Raw genomic sequence first — 9,484 nt, 5'->3', positions numbered from 1 at the left:
CTCTATAAAAAATCAATAAAATATATTAAAAAAATAAATGTATGTGTTGTGGATTATGTAGGGGAGCTAGAGGAGTGTGGAGCGGACAGACATCATTGTAGATCCCATTATAGAATGAGGCTGGGACTGAGAGGTGAGGTCGTTAGCCCGAGGTCTTACAGGTAGCGGATGGATTGAAGCACCACTCTGACTTCTACCCTGCTTCCCTTCCTCCCTCTAACGGATTTGCTCTGTAGTGTATTGGGTTTAATTGTAACACAGTTGAGTGAAATGAAGAAGACTTGTTCGCTTAGGAGGCTGCATTTATTCTGATGCTGCTGGATTTTTTCTCCCCAGAATTCCTGAATTCCTGTAGTGGAGGGTTTTAAAATTTGTTTGTAGTTTTAGCAATAGCGAATCTTCATCTTTCTTTTTAGATTAATTGAATTTTTGGGACAGCCAAACGTTCCGTTGGCAGCTGAGTGTGGCTTTCCAAGTGGAAACGTGTAACAGGAGGCGAGGATAGGGGCTCGGGGCGAGAGATGGGCCAGAAAGGCTCTGGGTCTCCCGGGGGTGGGGGCAGGTGGGTGGGGGTTTGTGCTACAGGGACTTCCGGTGCGCACACAGGGACAGTCCCAGGCACAGGTGTGAGGAGCGGAAATGTTTGTAACAGGAAAGGAACGTCTGCTCTGAAGGAAAGCATTACAGTTCAGGAGTCTCCCCCTCGTGTTTAGATGCCCTTGTCTTTGGGCCTTGATACACAGTTGTTCTTGGGCTGCGGTTTACTAGGTGAGAGCCCTTGATGTCTACTGAGAATAGAAAATCTGAGCCCACATCTCGCCTAAGCGGACAGGACGAGGCTCAAATCCCCACAGAGCCATCGAGAAGACCCTTTATGACCTACTCCTGCTTGTCTTACAGTTTCGTCGTCTCACCATTCTCCTGTGGACAGGTGCTCTAGCATGCTGCTTCTCGCAATTTCTTCAGCTTGACCTGCAGGGAGTCTTGTCCCCAGGAGGCCCTGACTGTCCGCTTCCTGACTAATGCTGCTATTACTCAGTCTATAAAACTGAACTGCGGCCCATTCTCATCTTCTCCATTGTACAGACTTGTACTAGGGATGTCTTGCTCAATAAATATTCATTGAATGAATGAGTAATTTAAGGGGCAGGAGGTAAAAAAAGGTTTTTAAGTGAGGAAAACCACCTTAAATATTTTTATACTCCTCTGAAATGAAATGGGACATAGTTCTATTTTCTGTGTTCTACTGATAGCTAAATACTGACATCAGTATTTAGTAGAGTTTTATTTTTAACTTTACGTTTTAAAAAAAAACCTTACAGAGTTGTAGGAATAGAATACCCTACATTTACCAATATTTATCAATTTGTACATTTGCATTCCAGGCCTTGTGCTCTTCACTACCAAATATTTGAGATAGATTTTGAGAACAAGAATATTCTCTTACATATTCGTCACACAGTTATTAAACTCAGATAATTTCACATTGATAATATTGCAATGTCACCAGTGTTCCTAGGGGGAGGCAAGTAGCTTCCCTCGGTGGTCTAGTTCAGGACAGATTAGCTGGAGAAAGGCTTGTTTTCCATGCACGCAGCAGCTTCATAGGAAGAAATAAAAACCCAAAGAAGCGTGTAGGCTTGAGAGGCAGAGCCATTTTAATACAAGGCGGCAAACTGTGGAGACGGGACCAGACAGAGGAAAAGGAGTTTGGACTTCTAAGGGTGGTAACTTGTGGCAAGGTAAATCTGCGAGGGACGCGGTAAAGTAAGCGTTATTTCAGTAGGTTTATTTATGCAGAGTCAAGTCCCCGGGGTCTCTCTCCAGTGATAGGAGTCATCTCTTCCTGGTACGGAGTGGGAGAAGGGACACCTTGACAGTGGGAAATTGATGGCCTGCTTTCAGGTAGAACCGGGGAGAGTGGGGACTTCCTCGGGTGTCTGCTGTAGGTCTTGCCTTCAGCTCAAAAAAATCCTTATGCCAAAGTGACATATTTTGAGGTATCATAGCCCGATCCCCATTAATCTCAATTATGTACATTGTGTTTAGTTGTCATGTCTCTCTTTTTTAAAAAAATATATTTTTATTGCTTTCAGAGAGGAAAAGAGAGGGAGAGAAAGATAGGAACATCAGTAATGAGAGAGAATCATTAATCAGCTGCCTCCTGCATGCCCCCCACTGGGGATGGAGCCTGCAACCCAGGCATATGCCCTTGACTGGAATCAAACCGGGGACCTTCAGTCCACAGGCCAACGCTCTGTCCACCGACCCAAACCAGCTAGGGCTGTCATGTCTTTTTACTCTTTTAATCGGATAGTTCCTCAGCTTTTCACTTCTATGATACGGGCATTTTTGAAGAGCACAGCCAGTTGTTTTGTAAAAGGAATCTCAGATTTGGTGTTCACGTTTCCTCATGATGAGATTCAGGTTTTGCACTTTTAGCAGGAATTCTGCAGAGATGGTATTGTTTTGTAGCTTTGGCACTTTCAGTTCCTCACCGTGGGGGGAAGTACATGTTGTCTCAGTGTTGGTGATGCTAATTGTGTCACTTGGGTTAAGTTACAGTGGCATCTGGCAGGTGTTTCTAGTGAAAAATTTGTTTCTATGTCAAATAGGTAATCTGTGCAGAGCTATTGTGACATGATGTTAATATTCTTTTGTAACTATCACCCAATAGTTTAGTGTCCATTAATGACGCTTGCCTTGATTTTCAGTTGTGATGGCTAAAAATGATTTTTTTTCTGTCATTCCTTCACTTATTAGTTGACATTGAGCAAAGTTTTATCTGGATTTTAAACCTAATAAAATACAGTTTCAAAAAAAAAGTGATGAGAAGAATTATTTGAGTCTTTGGGTTTTCCCAGTTGTACTTGAAACTGTAGAGCTTTGAATTGTTGCTGAGACATTTTCAAGGTGAGTGTCAGGTCAGGTTGCATTAACGAGGAGACAGTTCTTTCGTGGCTGGGGGTTCACCAGAAGGTTTAGGAGGGAGGGAATATAGTGTGTGATGTCAGAATTGCCATTGTGCCAACTGATGCCGCTCTGGCGTGGATGCTCTCAGGTCAGCCCTGAACTCTTCTTTCTAGGGAGAGAGGGGCAAGATGGAGGCATTAAACTTATTCAAATAATTGGGGTTATGTAAAGTCTTTAAACAGTAGGAAGTATCTACTAAATTGAAATTTTCTTTGACCTATAAAGATAATTTATACGTTAATTTAACGTTAGATAAAGTTGATTCTCAACGTAGTGTTAATGGAAATATATTTGTGGTATTTCCAGCTTTCCTTGAATTTAGTGTAAGTCAGGTATGAGGCTATCTTTCATTTCTAAGAGTTCACAGTTTTGGGGTGGAGGGATAGCAATAGCATCTCATAAGGAACAGAAGGGATCATGGGGCCTGATGTGGGTGGTATGGGTAGGCTGTGTGTGCTGAGTGAGAGGGGCGTCCAATGAGAGAAGCTCTGTGGGGACAGAGGGGTGTGGCCCCAGAAGGAGAGCTCAGTGAGGAGGTTGGGAAACTTGTGTCAGGGTGCCTAGGGGAAGCAGGTAGCAGGAGTGCAGGAGAGGTGTGGTGCTTTCCTCCCTGCCTGGAACTCTTAATGTTCTCTCCTCTGACTCCACACTGCTTAAACATCCCTCATCTGTACCAGTCTAGTAGGCTCATTTTGTCTCAGGACCAGACCTGTCTTTAGTATTAAAATGTCCATGTTGCCCTGCTCAGTGTGACTCGGTTGGCATTGTTCCATGCACCAAAACGTTGACGGTTCGATTCCCAGTCAGAGCACATGATTGGGTTGTGGGCTGGATCCCTGGTAGGTGGCATGGAGGAGGAGGCAGCCCTTCCATGTTTCACTCTCACATTGATGTTTCTCTTTCTCCCTCTCCCTTCCTCTCTCTAAATAATTAAATAAAGAAAGAAAAAGAAAATGTCTGTGTTATATTATCTTAAAATCGCTTGACATAGAAGTGGCCCCTTTTTCCTCATGGGTGGTCTTACGTGGTGTAACAGATAGGCAGAATTGAGTAAAATTCTAGTACTTGTTGAACAGTCTTTTTATTGAGTCAAATACAGAAACTTGGAATCATACCTTAACCTTAAAACTCACCTTGAAAGCTAGTGGTGTGTGAATTATTTACCTCCTGAAACGAGCTGCAGGGAATGTCACTGTAGGTAGCTGGAAGGGAACTCAGGCCTCTGTGCCATTTTGATGAGTTGGAATGTGGTCTTTTTCAGAAGTATTCCAAGTAAAGGGCCATTGGCTGGCAGCCTAGAGATACTTCTTATATGGAAAATTTGATGGATGGAATTTATTAAGCTGGTATTTGACCTGCATTCAACTTCAATTTCTGACAAATCTAGTTTTAGGCATAATTACGTTGCAATGTAAACTTAATATATTTATGTTACATATTTAGAGAAACCCAGAAATTTGTTTGGTTCGTAGAGTAGTGCAAGAAAAGAAGGCCATTGAATTTGTGGTTTAACTTATAGAAACTGGGGTAAAATTTACCACAATTAATAGCTTCAGAAGGTTTTTCTTTTCCAGTTCCTAAAACAGAATGATATATCTCTAAACTGTTGTCTTTATACAAACCCTTGAAAGTTTGTTTTCCAATTCTAAAAGTAATAAAGTGCTCAGATTGTAGGGAATTTTAAAATGCAGAAAAATTTTAAGGAAAATGAATTACTCTGGGTAGTATCATGTCCTCAATTTTTGAGTGAATATTTTCTCTCCGTCCCCCCCCCCCTTTTCTTTTCTTTTTTTTAAATATTTCATTGACTTTTCACAGAGAGGAAGGGAGAGGGATAGAGAGCCAGAAACATCAATGAGAGAGAAACACCGATCAGTTGCCTGCTGCACACCTTCCACTAGGGATGTGCCCGCAACCAAGGTACATGCCCCTGGCCGGAATCGAACCTGGGACTCGTCAGTCCGCAGGCCGATGCTCTATCCACTGAGCCAAACCAGTCAGGGCTCTTTTTTTTAGTTTTTAACTTGAAGACATAATCATAATCTTATCCTCCTATCTAATAAAAGAGAAACATGGTAATTAGCGTACGACTGCTACCCTTCCCATTGGCTTATCAGGGAGATATGCAAATTAGCTGCCAGCCAAGATGGCGGCCGGCAGCCAGGCAGCTGGAAGCTAACATGAGGCTTGTTTGCTTCAGTGATGGAGGACTCCAATGTTCCCCGCCTGCCTTGCCGGCCTCTCACCTTACAGTTTGAAACATTGTAACAGATATAGAAGCTAAACAAAACCCCAGAAACCTGCTTTCAGCCAGCCAGGATCTCAGAGCTGGAGTTATAAATTGTTTCGATTATAGAACTCAAACAAACCAGATGCCTGCTTTCAGCAGCAGAGGCCTCAGAGCTGGAGCCAGGCTAAAGCAGGCCCAGAAGAAAAAAAGAAAAAAAGAAAAAAAGGAGCAGTTGGGAGCTTCAGTCACCCGCCAGCCTGAAAACAGCCCTCAGCCCCTCACCCAGACTGGCCAGGCACCCCAGTGGGGACCCCCACCCTGATCCAGGACACCCTTCAGGGCAAACCAGCCGGCCCCACCCATGCACCAGGCCTCTATCCTATATAGTAAAAGGATAATATGCCTCCCAGCACCGGGATCAGCAGAGCCGCGAGGCCTCCCGGCACCGGGATCAGCGTGAGGGGGGCAGCGCCCAAACCCCCTGATCGCCCTGCGGCTCTGTGTGTGACAGGGGGTGGGGCCACAACCTCCCTATCCGCCCTGCTCTATTTGTGACAGGGGAAGGCGCCCCAACCCCCTGATCAGCCCTGCTCTGTGCCTGATACGGGGGAGCTCCCCAACCCCCTGATCGCCCTGCTCTGTGTGTGACAGGGGGCGGTGCCCCAACTCCCCTATCGGCCCTGTTCTGTGAGTGACGGGGGGAGCTCCTCAACCCCCTGATGGGCCCTGCTCTGTGGGTGACGGGGGAGCTCCCCTACCCCCTGATCCACCCTGCTCTGTGCGTGACAGAGTATGGAGCCCCAACCCCCCTGACGGGCCCTGCTCTGTGTGTGACAGGGGGCAGTGCCCCAACCCCCTGATCGGCCCTGCTCTGTGCATGACGGTGTGGCACTGCAACCTGCCTTGAGTGTGACAGGGGGTGGTGCCCGACCCCCCCAATCGGCCCTACCTGAGCGGGACTGAGGGGGGCATCGCAACCTCCCAAGCTGCCCTGCTCTGTGCATGACGGGGTGGCACCGCAACCTGCCTTGAGTGTGACAGGGGGTGGGGCCACAACCTCCCTATCCGCCCTGCTCTATTTGTGACAGGGGAAGGCGCCCCAACCCCCTGATCGGCCCTGCTCTGTGCATGACGGGGTGGCACCGCAACCTGCCTTGAGTGTGACAGGGGGTGGGGCCACAACCTCCCTATCCGCCCTGCTCTATTTGTGACAGGGGAAGGCGCCCCAACCCCCTGATCGGCCCTGCTCTGTGCATGACGGGGTGGCACCGCAACCTGCCTTGAGTGTGACAGGGGGTGGGGCCACAACCTCCCTATCCGCCCTGCTCTATTTGTGACAGGGGAAGGCGCCCCAACCCCCTGATCGGCCCTGCTCTGTGCATGACGGGGTGGCACCGCAACCTGCCTTGAGTGTGACAGGGGGTGGGGCCACAACCTCCCTATCCGCCCTGCTCTATTTGTGACAGGGGAAGGCGCCCCAACCCCCTGATCGGCCCTGCTCTGTGCATGACGGGGTGGCACCGCAACCTGCCTTGAGTGTGACAGGGGGTGGGGCCACAACCTCCCTATCCGCCCTGCTCTATTTGTGACAGGGGAAGGCGCCCCAACCCCCTGATCGGCCCTGCTCTGTGCATGACGGGGTGGCACCGCAACCTGCCTTGAGTGTGACAGGGGGTGGGGCCACAACCTCCCTATCCGCCCTGCTCTATTTGTGACAGGGGAAGGCGCCCCAACCCCCTGATCGGCCCTGCTCTGTGCATGACGGGGTGGCACCGCAACCTGCCTTGAGTGTGACAGGGGGTGGGGCCACAACCTCCCTATCCGCCCTGCTCTATTTGTGACAGGGGAAGGCGCCCCAACCCCCTGATCGGCCCTGCTCTGTGCATGACGGGGTGGCACCGCAACCTGCCTTGAGTGTGACAGGGGGTGGGGCCACAACCTCCCTATCCGCCCTGCTCTATTTGTGACAGGGGAAGGCGCCCCAACCCCCTGATCGGCCCTGCTCTGTGCATGACGGGGTGGCACCGCAACCTGCCTTGAGTGTGACAGGGGGTGGGGCCACAACCTCCCTATCCGCCCTGCTCTATTTGTGACAGGGGAAGGCGCCCCAACCCCCTGATCGGCCCTGCTCTGTGCATGACGGGGTGGCACCGCAACCTGCCTTGAGTGTGACAGGGGGTGGGGCCACAACCTCCCTATCCGCCCTGCTCTATTTGTGACAGGGGAAGGCGCCCCAACCCCCTGATCGGCCCTGCTCTGTGCATGACGGGGTGGCACCGCAACCTGCCTTGAGTGTGACAGGGGGTGGGGCCACAACCTCCCTATCCGCCCTGCTCTATTTGTGACAGGGGAAGGCGCCCCAACCCCCTGATTGGCCCTGCTCTGAGCCTGACCAGGGGCTGCACCTAGGGATTGGGCCTGCCCTCTGCCACCCGGGAGCAGGCCTAAGCCAGCAGGGCGTTATTTCCCGAGGGGTCCCAGACTGCGTGAGGGCACAGGCCGGGCTGAGGGAACCCCCCTTCCCCCCCGAGCGCACAAATTTTTGTGCACCGGGCCTCTAGTTGTAAATAAAAATGTTCTGCTGTTTTCATTGGATGCCATAACATAAGCATTTTTGTTCATTATAAATTCGTTATGTTTAATGGCTCAATTGAATTGTATCATGTAAAATGAGCCATGGTTTACCAAACCATTCCCTCATTCATTGTGAGACATTTAGATTTGGGGGTGGAAGTGGGGGGGGCATTTTTTGCTGTTATAATTGGTAATGTTGAAGGGAACATTTCTGTATGAAGTTTTTGTATGTGTTAATGTTGTAGGCTAGATTAATATGCAAGGATTTCTAATGACAGAAATGACAAGTAAAAATGGAAATCTGTAATTAGTATCTAAAGATATTGGTGTTTAAATTCTTGAAGTTTGTATTCCTTTTCTCTTCTCTTCGGTCTCTATCTTTGTTTGACCTTAGTCTTTTCATAAGCTATACTCACCAAATAGTAGTTAATAAATCCTTGAAATATTTATTTTGTATACTATAGAAAATTGGGATATTTCCCATCTTTTTGTATGTTTTTTTACACTTTATATTTTCAAAACTTGTCCATTTTGGTGATGATGATGATAATAATGATGATGATAATTTCTTGCCCATCTGTTCCATTTTATTGCCTAAGAAGTAGTTAAGGGAAGTAATATTTTCAGTGATGTCAGTGGGGCCAACAGAAATAGTATATGATACTTTTTGTTGTGTTTTTTTTCTTTGCTTTTAAAGAAAATTGGTGGATACAAAGCTATGTAACTTTATTTCACACTACATACTATAGTTTGTGATTTAGATTTGATTTTTATCCTACTATAAATTCATAATGTCTAGGTAGTTCAGAGTTGTTTTTTTTCATGTTTGTTGGGTTAAAATACTGTATAAAATCTTGTGTACTTTAAATTTATATGAGAATATATTTTCTATGCTGAGTTTTAGAATTAATTAAACATTTTAGGTCTTCTTTAAGACATTCCTTATAGTCTTAAGAATTGTTTGAAAACATGGTTCTAGATAGAGATGGGGGTGTGGTTTTTAAGAAACTCCACTTAGTGAGCATTTTCTGTGTTGCAAACACTTTTTCTCCTCCAGGCTTAATACATGCATGCATGGTCTTATTGAGCCTCATAATAGTCAGGTGTTCCTATTTTGTAGGCAAGGAAACAACCTTAGAGGTAGTGGAGTATGATAAGCCTATTCTTCCTGTCGCTGGACCCCTTGCTGGCATGCAGATGACTTTAAATAAAAAATACTTTAAAAAGTCAAAAAGGCCTTGTTTCTACACCCTCATTTGCCTTACTGAGTGCCCCTGCTACAGCCTGGGAACATCTGCGAGGAGGGAGTGGCTGTGTACTAGTATGAGAACCTCTTAAGAGGTGAGAGCATCATCTGGACTTAGAAAGTTTTCTTAAAAACAGTTGAGCCCTGTCTGGTGTGGCTCAGTTGGTTGAGTATCATCCAGTGCACCTATAGGTCACCAGTCTGTTTCCTGGTCAGGGCATATGCCAGGATTTTGGAGTCAATCCCCAGTAGGGGGCCCATCAAAGTTTCACTCTCATCTTTTCTGTCTCTCTCCTCTCCCTTCCTGTCTCTCTAAAGTCAATAATCCTATATAATAAAAGCCTAATACACTAAGTGTCCAGTCATCCATTCAACCAATCAAAGTGTAATATGCTAATGATATGCTAAGGCCACTCAACCACTCGCTATGATGTGCACTGACCACCAGGGGGCAGATGCTG

The sequence above is a fragment of the Myotis davidii genome, unplaced genomic scaffold (assembly GCF_000327345.1).
Source record: "Myotis davidii unplaced genomic scaffold, ASM32734v1 scaffold443, whole genome shotgun sequence".
In the NCBI taxonomy this organism is placed as follows: domain Eukaryota; kingdom Metazoa; phylum Chordata; class Mammalia; order Chiroptera; family Vespertilionidae; genus Myotis; species Myotis davidii.
Note: the sequence above shows the minus strand (reverse complement) of the source record.